This window comes from Squalius cephalus (genome assembly GCF_949319135.1).
Source record: "Squalius cephalus genome assembly, chromosome: 3".
Classification (NCBI taxonomy): Eukaryota; Metazoa; Chordata; class Actinopteri; order Cypriniformes; family Leuciscidae; genus Squalius; species Squalius cephalus.
Window position 1 is genome coordinate 8456845 of NC_137124.1, and position 16649 is coordinate 8473493.

Consider the following 16649-nt stretch of genomic DNA (forward strand, 5'->3'; position numbering starts at 1 on the left):
TAATTAAAAAAAATGTTTCTTGAGCATCAAATCAGCATATTAGAATGATTTCTGAAGGATCGTGCGACACTGAAGACTGGAGTAATGATGCTGAAAGTACAGCTTTGATCACAGGAATAAATTACACCTTAAAATATATTACAATAGAAAATGGCTATTTCAAGTTGTAATAATATTTTTTTTTAAATTTGATCAAATAAATGAAGCCTCGGTGAGCAGAAGAGACTCATTTCTAAACATTAAAAAATATTTCTGACTTAAAACTTTTGAACAGTAGCATATACATTTGAATTCTTCTTTAAATTTAAAAGGCTCAACTCAGTATGCCTCGTGGGCATGTGGATGTGTGTGTGTATCTTCATACCGCATCTCATCACTGACAGGTAATCCATCTAATGTGGGGCAAACAGATATCATCTACAGCCCTAGAGAGAGAATATGAGAAAATATGTGCGTAAATGAGCTAATTTGAATGCATGCATGCATTATTAGTCATAAATGCTGAGTCTGCCAGGTGCCAGGTACAATTATAATCTAATGGCAGTGTCAGATGTCCTGTTTTCCTCTGATCCAATCATAGTCTTCTCTCTCTTCTCTACCAATCATATCAGCCCTCCACACATCTCAACAGAAACCAAGAGACCTCCAAACCCTGCAGGGGGTTGATGGATGCCAGACCCCAAATCGGGTCAGCTTGGACAAGAAAACAACTTTCTCAAAAAAAAAAAAAAAAAAAAAAAATGCATATGCTACAAATAACTATAAAATAAAATTGAATGTTCACTCATTCGCTATTTTCACCTTATTTTGCAATGCAGATGTACCAGTTTGCAATATCTAGCAGCATAAGAAGCTGTTTTGTGCAGCTAAAAATAACTGAAGCGAATGACACATTCAGTTTATAAATGGCGCATGAGAAATAAGGTGAACTGTTCACCCATCAATGTGCACATGAAGAGTTCTAGCATGCCATCTATCATTGATTTGATATCTTGGCCCCGTCTGTCAACATCAGTTTCGCTGTTAAAGCAGATACCGGAGTAAATAATTCAGTACATAATAAGATGAGAGTTTGGCCTGATCTTCCACAGGGACAAATGTGACGGTGGATCCTTGAGTGGATTGGATTAAACCTCCTGGTTTTTTGTTTCTTTCAGCCAATAGGCTTCAGAATATCAGTCTTCATGAGCAATATCCAATAGTTTACATATGCACAAAATACACACTTTTTGCAATTTAAAGAGAGCAAATAAGACTCTCAGAAGAGATAATGAAAACTTTATTACAATAACTATACAATCATAGTTTAAAAATATTTTTTATTGTTAATGTATAATTAGTGACAGACAATTGCTGATCTACTGATTTTATTGAACTGCAAATTTGTACTGTGAATTCTTTATATTAATATAAACACGTTTTTAATTATAATGTATTAAGGCCTATAATTTTTTTTTTAACTTACATATAGTCTCACAATTCTTTAATGTTACTTTCTGAGATTAAATTTTCATGAATTGCAATTCAATAAATCAATTGTTGGATCACTTTATTTAAATGGTACACAAATTATATGATCAATAAGTTATGACTACATTTGTTTTTACATTGCTTTAACTCATCCAAATAAGTTAAGCAACTTTCAACTTTTCAAAGTTTCAAGATTCAACTCATTTTTAAAAGTCAGTTTAATGTAATTTAAGTTGAAATGACATAAACATCCAAGTTTGCTGTACTTAAAAAATGTAAGGCAGCAACTTCTTTTTTACAGTGTAGGTTCTGTATGTGAATAAACAACGCTATCTCACGACCAATTTGTACGAATTTGTACGACTTGTCTAAACCCACGTGATGGGTAGGTTTATGGGCGGGGTCAGGGGTAGGTCATTCGTATGAATTCATACGAATTGAATTCATACGAATTGGGCAATCTTAAAATATGTACGATTTAGCAAAAATCGTACAAATTCGTACGAGTGAGGTCGTATGAATTCGTACGAATTAGCCACCTCGTAGAATTCGTACGAATTGCCGTGAGATCAGGCTGGAATAAACCATCTTGATAGCAGCTCTCTATCAATCAACTGAAAATCCCGCCGTACATTTGTCCTTCAGAGTCAATATATCAGCATGTTTCTGTCACTGCTGATCATACAGTCGCATTGATTGGCTCACGCCACGATGGCGTTTGGTGTTTCCTGTTGGTTGACCTCAGGGTGACCCTACGATTCATGCTCTCTGACCTGAGCGGTGGCCTCAGCGCTAATGCTCTGTGACTGCGTGACAGTGTTCACACGTCTAAAGCCCAGCGTTCGTGGTGAGCGCCGGACAGTAATGTGGACTGGCTGCTGAGTGTTCGGTTTGGCAGGAGTGTGATTTGTTTGTCACAGGTGTTGTTTTAATCTCTGCTTCCTGTCGCCGCCGTTCACTGCCTTGCTTTTTCTTTTATTGGCTGTGCAGTTTATGCATTAGCTACAGTATCTCTCACACACTCATTGGCTATTCAACTAGTTTAATATCAGTACACTCTTAAAAACAAATGTTCTTTATTGGCATTGATGCTGACATGAAGTACTTTTAAAGGTACAGTAATTATTTTATAAACAATTTTTGTTTTACTGGTTAAAATTCTCTTCACATCCTAGAAATCAACAATAGAAGTGCATATGTACATATCTTCTGTGGAGGTCTCGGGATCAAACAATTTCCGTCCAATCATTGCATTCGGTCCGAATGAAATGATAGGATGTTCTACCTGCCTGTCAACATATATATTTCAATACCTCCGCCACGCATCTGCTCTCAGATATCACACGTCATCAGTGTGTTTCAGAGTTGTAGACAGACATCAGTCACTGAGCACCACAAACAAACATCAGAAACCTTTTACAGTTCCTCCTGAACCAAAACAATGAGCTTATGCCATGTTCATAACCGTAATTAAGAGAGATGGAAACCTGTGGCGATCTACCCGGAGCTGTTCACGTCCTCAGACTTGGATTTTTGCATTTCTATGTCAACAATATGAACGCCAAATTGATCCTGCAACAGTCAGGTGGTGCAAGTCAGAGCCCTCCAAGTTGTTCGCGTTCATTATTATTGTAATGTTATGTGCTTTGAGACATGAAGTAATTTAACGGCGTCTCTCGTGATGCTTTGCAGACTCTGCTCTGGCTGTGTGTGTTCATGTGTTTTGAAGGAGGCTTGGCTTTGGAGACGCTCTGAAGGGAGCGCGGGATCTTACGCTTTCAAAGCTAGCTTGCTATTGCTAGCCTCTACAAAATTGCATATAACATCCATAGAATTTTTCCATTCCGCAAAAGGTTCTTTATAGTGAAAAAAGGGTCTTTGGAATTTAAGAATGTTCTTCACATTAAGAATTTTTTTTCTTTTTTTGGAATCTCTGTGAAAACCCTTTTTGGAACTTTTATTGTTTAAGAGCACTATATGTAAACTGCCTGTTTTTTATTAAAATAGCCCTAAAAGAGAAGGCATTAATCACTGAACACTTAAATGAGTGAAAAAGTATGCCAGGCAGTATTAAGTGAGTTTTTGGATATATATGAAGACCAGGAACACACACAAATACACACATACACACACCCTTCTAACATCCTTGACACACCCAAAAATAAATCTCAAGAGACAACCTGCCCTGGGCGACTTCACACTCACCGTCTTTCTTCTTCTCAGATGCATCTGCTCCAAAATGTTGTGACACACACCATGTAACAACACATGCTCAGATCAGTCTGGATAAACCTAGAAACACACACATTTGCCCACTTATATTAGCAAATTCCTCAAATCACAAAACATCCAAATATTTCAATGCCACATATTTTAACATAATTTTTATTTGATGAAAACATGTTAATTTGTTCCTACAAAAGCATGCATGCATCAGCCAAAGTCAGTGTTTTGTCACGTCAGATGAAAACTGTGATCTTTAAGCTTTGGTAATGAGTTGGGAGACAGAGATAAATAAAATAAAAAATGCAGAACTAAATAGTTTTGAAAGTGTATGATTAATTCAAATTCAATGGATGTTTCCATCAGGGTCAAATTCCACGGGGCAACGTAAGTGAAGTGCGTGTTAAGGGCGCAACGCAAAACATTGTGATGAGAGGATATAAATGAAGCTTTTCAGGGCATTGCTATATGTAATGGGTTTTTGATAACAAAATGCACAAAAGGTTTTTATGGTTCAAATGTAGTTTTTGTGTTAGAAAGATATATCAAGCAACCACAACTTCAGATGAATCAAGTACCCTGCATGTTTATGTCAAAACTGTAATCTCCACTTATACATCTGATGTATCTTTAAAACATATATTGAAGAAATCCCTGAATTCTACAACAAAAATTATTGATATTTGAGCTGTGAAGTTCCGTAAATCATCCTTTTTCAGCTGAAACTACATTTCTATGTGGATGTATTAAGCGTAAGGTACCGGTTTTACATGAGATGAAATGGTCTAAATTATTTTCATGTATTTCACAGTATTCTCTCTCTCTTTTTCTCCATTTACAAGATCAAGAGTGAGAGAGGCGAATCCTTCGGGATGTCATGGAAGATGGGACACAGATGGGATGTTTGTCCTGACGCCTGAAAGAAACACATCAAAGATGCATCCCATAAACCCACAGGAGAGCGAGGAGGACACTTTTCTTCATGACATGCATAATTCACCTACTATCACACAATTCAGCCTGTGAAAGACATAATTCTAATTGACTAACTTCAAGAACGATAATTGATCTGATATGCCACAATTTCTGCACTGTCAATCAAATCATGCAATAATACATGCCTGTGATGAAAATAACACACTTCCTGAAAGCAATAAGAACACAACTCACACATTGTTATGCAGTTGTCTTAATGGTTCCTATTAAATCCTGATGTTTATATATATATATATATATATATATATATATATATATATATATATATATATATATATATATATATATATATATTATATATATTACTTTTTTTTTTTATATCACTGTTCAGTATCACTGACATACGTTAGGTTTCCTTAATATTTTGAATGAAATGTTATTTTTATTTTTTGTTTTTACTTGTTCAATTTTAGTTAGTTTTAGTAATTTTGTTGTGTTTTTGTCATATTTATTTGTTTGTTTTTCTTTAAATATGTCTATATAGTTCTGCAGTAGCAGTCTATGGAAGCCACATAATTTTTAAAAAAGTAATTTCGAGACTTTACATACATTACTTTTTTTTCTCACAATTCTAAGAAGAAAAATTAGAATTGCGAGATATAAAACCCGCTATTCTGTATTTTTTCCTCAGAATTGCAGTTTATTTCCCATAGTTGACCTTTTTTCCCTCAGAATTGTGATAAAAACAATTGTTGTGAGATAAAATGTAAACTGTTACAGGTTTAAATATTATTTCATGCTGTAACTGTAGGGCTGTAGTACATCAGCTTGATTTAAAAAAAAAAGTGTGATATATTATGTCAATGGACAATGGTAATTATACAAAACCACAATATTAAATAAAAAAAAACCTGCAATATTATGTTAATGGGCTGCAGGACACAAACAGTCAGTCTGTGATTACTGAATTTGCATTGCAGCAAAACTGTCATAAATGTCACAAAAAAGGACATATCCTTCTAGTGCAGAGACAAGAAAGAAGATGAAACCAGAGGAAAAGAAAAAAAACAGCAAGATAAAGGTATGATAAGAAAATTACTGTAAACTAAACTAGGCTATTGTTGTGAGCTAACGTTAGCATGCTAGATAAATAACATAGCCTATGTAGCATATCTTCTTGTTTTTGGAAAGTTCATGTGGACAATTAAAAGTCTCCTCTACTTATTTGCAATCACAAAAGTTAATCATTTTATGTGATTTAAAGGACACCTATTAAGCCCCTTTTCACAAGATGTAAAATAAGTCTTTGATGTCCCCAGAGTGTGTATGTTAAGTTTTAGCTCACAAATACCCAACAGATCATTTTTTACAGCATGTTTAAATTGTCACTTTTTGGGGCTGAGAAAAACGCGCCGTTTTAGTGTGTATCCCTTTAAATGCAAATGAGCATTTATGTCGGCACAGAGGGTGGAGCATCATGAGCTCGCTCAGAGCCATAACAATCTCATCTCAAGGAATGATAATATCAAAGCAGAAACTCTCAGTAGCGGTGTTTATTTCAAGCTGGAGTCGGACAATAATGCCCACAGAGTCAGAGAATATTTGCTGCATGGAGATAGAACAGGTATGGTTTAGTTTAATTACGGTTATAACTTATTTTTCATCTTGCTTTTATCCACTATTAGTTCAAGCCTGTTGTAGGGGACCGCATCCAAATGATGGCCAAAAATATACTGATGAGTTTTATGACGTTTATTGTACATCACACAAAAGATGAAGTGTCCGTTTTCAGACATCCCAAGTCTCCCGGAAGTCTCCTGGGCAAAGACACGTTTTAGCATGTACATCCCAATCAAACTTTATAGTTTAGTAACTCTTAAAGGGGCAGTACATAGATATATAAACTGAACACACAGACACTATTATGATACTATCTGAATCATAAAACTTATAAATACTATTTAATCAGTAAATAGCTGTTAATGTACTTAATAATAACCCTCACTGGGTTACACTTGCATAGGCCTATAGCCTATAGAAATTATGTAGGCTATTATGCGACAACAACTCTGTGGTGAAATGTCATGGGGGGGGGGGGGGGGTTTCGGGATACCTCCCTGAAATTAACTTTTGTAGGTTGGGATGTCTGCGTTTTACTCCAGAAAATCACCGTAAGAGCTGAATAAACACAGTATAAGAAGTGCGCATTAAAGTCTTATCCATAAACTCTCTCTCTCCCTTGAATTATCATCATAGCCTACACAGCGAATTACACAAAACACTCATTACAACTAACAGTAAACAAATATATACAGACTTTATGCCTTTTCAGTGGGTGCTTAATAAACTGGTAAACTTTGTTAAGTTCCTAACATAATTTCGGGAGGAGTGAACCCATCTAATCTTTCAGTTAACTGCCGGAGCATATAAGCAGCCGCTCACCTTGCTCTGGCATCAGCTTTTCTGGCGTACCTCCACCTCCCCAACTCCACCTATATAATTTAGGCATCTTGCTACCATACTCATCATCCTAGCATTAGTAGTCCCATTGGGGGGTATTAGCTCGAGTTGAAGCTGCTTCCCCGAGCCCCTCCACTGCGGACAGCAAGCCAAATACACTTAACTGTTAACCTTATTAGCTTAAAGATTTTATGGGCAAAGGAACTCGTGAAATATACGTAAAACAACTCTCCCTTTCATTGCTGCCGTGACCAATATCGCTCCGGAGACTGTAAGCTGTTGTACTGATCCATCCTCGAGTAACAACGAGAGTAAATGAAGACTGCGATGTTCATTCTTACATCCAACAATCAAACACCTCAATCACTTAGAAGACATTCTTGTCTGCAGTTGCTCCGGCGTCGAAACAATGGCAGACTCTGTGTCCAGCTCACTCAGGGCGGGTCTATGCTAAAACTGCAGTGTCAATCATCGTGGGAGGGGCTTGTGCAAAAGTACATCACATTGCCCCGAATCTGAGAACTGGTTGTTCTGAGACAGTGCTTATGATTTATGGGGATAAAAAAAAGCACTGGGTGGATTTTTAGGTGTAAGCCGGTGAGGTGGCAATTAGAAGAGGGCGTGGCCAGAAAGGTGGAGGGTTTTTAACATGGTTTTTAAGCAGGCACCTGAAGGGAAGCCTATGAGAGGAGGTCTGTTTATATATATAGGTCTCTACGTGTTACTGTCTTTTCTCAAGGCAAAGTAACTTTTGATTAAATGCAATACATTTGAATATGTATTCTCTCGTTATTTCATCTGACTCCATAAATGAAAAGGTTTTAATGATATCTGTGGATCATTAATTATGAGCGAATGTTTGACTATTCCTTTTAACTCTTTAATGAAAGTAATGTCAAAGTCAGTTAGAATAATCAAATGTAACAATTTATTATGTCAGGTAAATGTATCATGCCAATTTCATAATCAATTCAAAGATAATCGATACAAAACATCAAATGCTCTGGAATAAAAAGAAGAGATGCGACCCAACATTAAGAAATACATGAGGCTGAGAGGTCTCTCTCTATCAGCCTCACGGGCTAATCTGAGGTACAGAAAGGCCCCGAATCCCCTGCTGCATTTCATTATATAGTCAGGACCTCTTTCACTTGGAAACATCTTTTAACAATGGAAATTTGCATTCAGAAGTTACACCTTTTGGGGGGGGGGGGGGGGATACCATTTGTCTAGAGACCACCTTCCTTTGTGTGTCAGTTATCAGTAAACTCTTAAAAACCTTATTACCTTTTGTTTTACTAATTTGGAAATGAGACATTTGTACCAGTCTAACACAGTCTCACCCCAAAACGTCACATACTGACGGGTCTTGACCATACGGCAACATACGACGAAAAGGGTACCCCTAAAACGTCCATATGTGACGATTCGGGTTATGGGTAGGTTTAGGTATGCGTTAGGGTACCGCTAGGAGGCGCTGCTGGTGCGCTTATGTCTTCGTCTCATATGGACGTTTTAGGGGTACCCTTTTCGTCGTATGTTGCCGTATGGTCAAGACCCGTCAGTACACGCCGTTTTGGGGTGAGACCGGGCTGACCAGTCGCACTGTGACATTTTAAATGATACCAAACATGTATAAAACTGGATGATAATTGTAAACCTTAAACCATATGGATTTTTGGGTGGTTTACATGTGGTCTCACCATGAGAGAAGGGGAGTGGGGAAGAGGGGGAGAGGGGGAGAGATGTGTTCTGAGGTGAGACTTTGCCTCTCAAATGGTGAGTTTAAGGCCCCATCCACACTACTGCGTTTTAGTTTAGAAACGGAGAATTAAAACGAATACGATCTCCGTCCACACCAGCGTTTTAGCTGCGTATAAGAATTGATCTCCGTCCACATTAAAACGACTGAAAACGCAGATCACGTAACCATTCAACAACACTGGGCATGCGCGTGCCGGTGTAAACCTAGAGGCTTTCAAACATAGACTGTAAAAAAATGCTTTCAAACATCAAAATGTCATTTATTAATATGTATTTGTGTCAAAATGACATATAAACATCTTTTCCTATTCTATTTTGCCTGGAAACGCTTCCAACACACTTGCGTGTCGCATGAAAAATAGGCGTCGGTTCTATTTCTAGCATGCACGCGTTTCCCGCGCAAGCCGCGCCTGAGACGCAGCAGTTTCTTACTGTAAGAAACTGTTCCAGCGGGTGAAGTTTACTGGTACTGAATATTACCTCTGTTTACTCCATGACTGATGACACCCAATCATAGAGCCGAGCGTGAGCCTCTGCGTCATCGTTTCTAAAGTCCTCCGTTTTGACCCGTCCACACTAAAACGCCCTCCGGAGATTCAAAACGAAAAACGGGTCGGCAGCGTTTCTAAACTTCTCCGTTTTGGGTCTCCGTTTTTGCCGTTTTAGTGTGGACGGGAGGTGCAAACGTAGCAAAAGGTCTCCGTTTTTAAACGAAAACGCAGTAGTGTGGACGGGGCCTAAATGCTTATTTCCCGAGAGGCCCTTTGTCCTCTCAGGGTCTGGTCGCTCTTCAACCAGACTGTCCGGCATTTCCTAATTTCTCAATTCTTACGTTTTTTTTGTCAAATCTTTTTTTGTGAGATATGAGTTCTTTTTTTTTTTTTTTTTTGAGTACATTGCAGTTAGTTTTTCGATCTCCCTTGCTTTGAAGGAACAGTTACCTTAGTTACATAGTTGTGTACACACACTGCCAACACACATTTATGTTCAAACACCATGTAAAAGTGAATTTTGCATAATAGGTGCCCTTTAAAGCCTTGCTGGTTAAACATTTCTTTTGCATGCTGATCTGACATGGGCTTTTTCTGAGCGTGTACACTCGAAGCGCGTCACACTAAACCTGTCGAACAGCGCCTGGTTACTGGACTTTATCTTTCGCGTCTGATTGTGCTAATACGTCAAATACACACAAGGTTTACATAAACAGAGTTGGTTATGTCTAAAGTGAAAGTAATCTGTTGAGAGAAAATCAGATGTGTGTCTGTATGTCAGATGCATGCCTGTCTTAAAGTGACAGCAGCCTTTTCATATCTACTGCAGATGACCTCAAAGCCAACAGACATTACATGAAAGCAACAAAACCAAAATTTTGGGGAAGAATTGACTCTTCTTTTGATTTCTTTTTATGGCTTTACATCAAGCAGACTGCATTAAATAGCTTTATTGATCTCATCCTTTTCTCTCAACACTTCCTCGTCCCCCTCTCTCTCTCTCTCTCTCTCTCTCTCTCTCTCTCCGTGTGTGTGAGTGGGGCTGGTGAACGGGTCGTGATACGGTCACTGCGCATCATCAGACTCGGAGCTGCAGAATATGCCAATGTACATTAGTGTAGGGCTGAATGGAGAGAGAAAGAGAGAGAAGTGCAGTATAAAAGAAACAGAAGGATGAGAAACTCAGGGAGACTAGGAGAGAGGGAGTGAGCGAACATCAGCGCACTTACATGAACCCGGCTCAGAATGAGCCCTGCAAAATGGCATTCATCAAATATGGATGCGCTTTGTGCGGATCTTTTGATCGGTCTTGCTGCTTGCATTCCTGTAAAGTTCAAGGAACAGCCATCCATCACTTCTAATTATTTTCACGTTAAATTCAATTTGAAATGGAAAGGAATCCTGTTCTAAATGCACATTCCTGGTCGTACTGCATTTGATTCGTCAAATCTTTATAAATGTGATGAGATAAATCTTTTATCACAATAATTGACTTTTCGGGTGACGTCATGATTGCTTTTTGCTTTCTGACTGCATTCTGGTTCTGACCAGCCACTTGTCAGGGTCAAATCACTTCAGGATGTCGTGTCCTACACTTTTTTTCTCTTGAATTTATAATTTCACTCAGAAACAGAAATACATTAAAGAAGCGAAATGGGTTTTGAACCACGTTTTCTTGTTATCAAAAGCTGGAAGAAAACGGTTCTTACCTGACAGCATCAGTGATCAATAATTCACAACGTTAAAGCTCATGTCCTGTGTTTGTCTCGGGGTTTTCACCTGTAAATGGTAGTTTGTTTGCTTGTTTCAACATGTATCGTCATGTGGGTTTTCTGAAATAAAAAACTGGTAATGTTATGAAAAGTGGAAACACTTTACAACACATTAATTAACACACTATAGACAGTGTTATTTTAGTATCATTGGGATACTAGTTTATTTATATTCAGAATTAGTTTTATTTTAAGTTTATTTCTAGGAAAGGTAGTGTGCGTTTTTGTCATTTTTATAAGCTTTTTATAAGTTTAAGGTTTTTTATATTTTATTTTATTTCTGGTAACGTTTATTTCATTTGAAGTAATGCAAAAAAAAATGTTTTAGTTTCAGTTACCTATAATAACCCTGGCACAAAGTACATGAACAGCATTTTTTGCATAATTTATTAATCTAGGTTTCAGTTTGTTCACAGGACATAGGCTATGCATAAAATGTACTAAATTAACACGAATAAATGCTTTCAACGTATTGTTGCATTAACCTGTGTTAACATATAACGCAGCCTTATATTGAGAAGTATTACTGATTCAATTGAGTGTACTGTCCATTTGTTTCAGAGGAGGGAGTTGATCCTCAGGCAAATTTGGCCTTTACAGTGTTTGTTTTCATTGGCGTTTGGCTGCTCGTGCTGGTGTTTTAGCTCCGCCCACATGTGAATCGCGCATCCTGATTGGTCTGCACAGCGGCTAATAGTAATGCACAACAGCTGACAAGAGAAACCCATGATCTCATTTTCATGAAAGCTTTGAGCGGCTTCATCAGCCAACATTCGTCTCATCTGTAATCTTTACTTCCTTCATCCCCCCTTTAATCTCTCTCTCACTGCAGTTCTGTGACCAGAGGCTCGTTCTCTTCGCTGTCCCTTCGCACCCAGCATAACTGATCCCAGATCAGAGATAAAGGACACAAAGGTCCCGACCCTCAGCTTTGCCCTGAGCTCGTGTGCTCAGCTACATGACCTTATGAAAGCAAAGTGAGCTGTCTCTCTTTGAAAGATGTGACATATAGTTTGAGGGCAGTTAAAGATGGAGTTAGGATCAGTTTCTATTGACATTTAGTCAGAATGACCCCTTCCTCTTCCTTTAGGCTCACAGCGGCCCAGAAACTTCTGCAGTTCAGAAGTTCACATCACACACACAGTTGTGTTTTCATGTTTTATGGGGACTCTCCAGATATAATGATTTGTACTGTACAGACTGTATATTCTCTCCCCTTATAATTCCCATCACAGAAAACACAGACACACACACACACACACACGCACACACACACACACAAGGACACAGACACACACAAATACACACACACACACTCACACACACACACACACACACACTCTCACGCACACACACACACACACTCTCTCACACACACACACACACACACACACACACACGCACACACACTATCTCTCTCTCTCACGCACGCACACACACACAAAAGGACACAGACACAGACAAATACACACACACTCACACACACATACACACACACACACTATCTCTCTCTCTCACGCACGCACACACACACACACACACACACACACACACAGACACACACTATCTCTCTCTCACACACACTCTCTCTCACACACACACACACACTCTCTCTCACACACACACACACACACACACACACACACACACACAGAGAGAGACACAGACAGTTTGTACTATAATTATCTGATTTAGTAAGCACTAACGAGATAAGCAAGGCTGTACTTTGAAATTTGACATATAAAGCAACAATTAATATTTAGACAATGGTTTCATTGATATTTAAATGAGACGAGTTCCCGCTTCCTCTGATTGGATGAAAATGAAATCAATACAGTAATAAAGATCAATCTCTGCATGCAGTCACAGGACAAAGGGGAAGACCAAATGTATTTTGGCAGATTTATACATTTATTTCCAGCAGCTGTCAGGTTGCTCAACAAGACTTTCTGCTCTTAGTGACATCGTGAGCACGTGCACTTTGTATCTTCTGGCGTCAAAGGCCAAACTCAATGATGTAATGAACTTCACCATTTTTAACGTGACCATACATGGACATATCCTGCAGAAATGCAAGCCCAGTTCAATATTTTTAGCAGATGATGGGAGCTGACATGACATTTCAGATGTCTTCTGTAATTATTACAGGGCTAAACATATCTCATATTAACCGAGATTGGAATATTTCTGCTACATTTAACATTAATTTGTCACACTGACTGCAAGTGCATTTTAAAAATAAAAAATGTGATTAAAATGATGAAAAACAATTGATGACCAGTTGCAGCACACCATTTTTTTATCTAAAAGGGCAAAATAACCAAATGTTAAGCTAAAAATGTCAATGTTTGTCAACTAGCCTCACGCAAATGTGGATGGAGTAAACTGAATTCTGCTCACGCACTTGCGTTTGATTGACAGAAGAAACACCATGGAAACAACCACAGAAACGTCAACCAACTTGACGGCCATGAGGTGAGTTTTTGCTCGATGCTAAATCCATAGATATATATTTATATATCTATTTCTAAAATGCGGTCACGCATTCTCAGAATTATAGCGAAGATTTGTCAGTATTCAAATTTGATTTAATTATCTTTGGCAAATGTTTATGTAATATTGTGCAGAAGTTGTGATATTAATAACATGTAATAATAATAATAACTTTACATTTGTTTATTTTTAGTGTTTGTCGAAAGGATGATTCCGGATCGCTGGTTCGGCTGATTCGTTCATTTCCGCCGGAGAGCGACATGTTTCCATGCAAGGCCCTGTCCGAAATGGCGCACTTCATGTGGACTTTATCCAAGCGGGGAGGAAGTCGACCGGAAGTTGAAGCCGGCCGCGTGCCACCATCTTGTAGCAGAACTTCACCTGCTGTTAGCATTCCATTGACTCACATTCATTTTGGCGTCACTTTGAAAGTTAATAACTTTACATCTGAGGCGTTTAAAGACTCCATTTGTCCATTATTTATTTCTAAAGAAACACGACAATGTATAAAAGGCTCCATTACCTTGTATCTTACGTTATGGCCCAGTAGAAACAGTTTTTGTAAAAATAGGCTAACGATTGCGTCATAACCACGCGACTCTCTGTCGCACAGTAGAGAGATTACCGTATGGACAGGAGGAGAAGCTCGAGCGCAATCGGGGGGACGTGGAGGCAAAATGACAAAATAATTAATCAGAATACTTAGCAAAAGTTTCTCCTGCTCCAGCTCATGGACAACTCCTACTCATACTCTCCATTCCTGCAAGTTTCGGAAGGGAATGATTCAGATTTCTCTTGGCACAGCTACTAGAAGACAGACGGGTTGCTCACGTCACATCTACGTCGTCAAGCTCAGTTTGAGTCTGCGCGTCAGGAACGGAAGTCCTAAAAAATCGCTAAAAATGGGCTTCACTTGTCTCAATTGAGTTCCAATGAGATGGCTCTGTCCACTTCTTATACAGTCTATGTTTCGGTCTCGTGGACTTAAATTGCGCGTGCTCACCGAGTCTACGAGTCCGTAGGCCGTCCCATTCAGCATTTTAACGCTCTGAAGTGTGCTCAGCAGCCCCTTTGTACCATTGAAGCGGTCTCCCACGAAGCCCGCATAGATGCAGGCTCCACACACTTTAACTACCCAGGAAGGCCAATCAGACAACGGATGGGAGGAGATTTAGCTCACGGATAATTGTTGACATGGCTGAGAAGAAAATATTACGTTTTTTATGACCTAGATGTACATTTTACCAGTTACAGTACAAACGTTATGGTCATCGACCAGTGGTTGATGTCTCAGTCAAACATAATAATAGTGCGTTGAATAACACGATCACATTATGATTCATTAAAGAAATAGAACCGAATGTCAGGGCTTTACTGAGTCATATGTAAACAGTATGAATATTGAAACCTGTAAATTAATCTGAAACTCATGCACATTTTCATTATGTGTTAAAACTGTAATCTTAGTTCAAATGGAACATTATGTATTATTATGTACAACTGTATACATCATTTAAATAAGCATGATTGTCTTAGTATCTATTGTCTAATGCCCAGGTGGCATGCACAATATCAAAATATAAAACTGTAAAATTAGGCTGTGTAGTTGACATGGAGATAAGATGCATCGGAGCACAATAATGTGATTTCTCCTGTCCAACAACAACCAGATCGTTATTTCCAGCTTGACGATCGAGTCTGTCCCAAAAATACCTCTCAATGCGCCCTCGTGGACTCGCGCCAAGGGCCCTATAGGTCTGCACTACATGATGTAACCAAAGTGTGGACTCTGAGGAAGTCCACAAGTCCGGAGTGTGCCATTTGGGACAGGGCCCATGTTTCACACCGCCGCGTGAATGGTTGAGTTTGACTCTGACGAGAGCGCGCAAACCAGAGCACACTGACAAACACGTGCGTGCTTTATACTTAACCAAAATGTTTTGTTGTTAATTCAGCTCCAACCGCTTAACATTAAATATTGATCAAGTATCAATATGAATGTCATGAATGTTTCTGGCAGATAATGGCCAGTGTGGTGATGACGCAATTATTATTATTGTAATAATTGCGGAGATCTTAGTAGGTTTTAATATTGATTGATTAATTGATTGATTGATTGGCTGGTTGGTTGGTTGGTTGGTTGGTTGATTTGATTAGGTGGTTGGTTGGTTGGTTGGTTGGTTGGTTGATTGACTGGTTGGTTGGTTTGTTGGTTGGTTGGTTGATTTGGTTGGTTGGTTGGTTGGTTGATTTGGTTGGTTGGTTGGTTGTGTTGGTTGGTTGGTTGTGTTGGTTGGTTGGTTGGTTGGTTGGTTGGTTGGTTGGTTGGTTGGTTGGTTGGTTGGTTGATTTGATTGGTTGGTTGATTTGGTTGGTTGTGTTGGTTGGTTGGTTGGTTGGTTGGTTGGTTGGTTGGTTGGTTGGTTGGTTGGTTGGTTGATTGGTTGATTGGTTGATTGACTGGTTGTGTTGGTTGGTACGTTGGTTGATTGATTGACTGGTTGGTTGGTTGGTTGGTTGGTTGGTTGGTTGGTTGTGTTGGTTGGTTGGTTGGTTGGTTGGTTGGTTGGTTGGTTGGTTGGTTGGTTGGTTGGTTGTGTTGGTTGGTTGGTTGGTTGGTTGGTTGGTTGGTTGGTTGTGTTGGTTGGTTGGTTGGTTGTGTTGGTTGGTTGGTTGGTTGGTTGATTGGCTGGTTGTGTTGGTTGGTACGTTGGTTGATTGATTGACTGGTTGGTTGATTGATTGACTGGTTGGTTGGTTGGTTGGTTGGTTGGTTGGTTGGTTGGTTGGTTGGTTGGTTGTGTTGGTTGGTTGGTTGGTTGGTTGATTGGCTGGTTGTGTTGGTTGGTACGTTGGTTGATTGGTTGGTTGGTTGGTTGATTGATTGAGGTGTTGCACTAAGAAGAGATACTTCTGTTCTGAATGGAATACTAGTGTACTTCATATTGTTTGTTAAAGTGACTCTATTATGCTTTTTCGAATATTATTTCATTCTCCTTACATGGAGTGTGTAATATATTTCTATTTGGGAAGGTCTGCA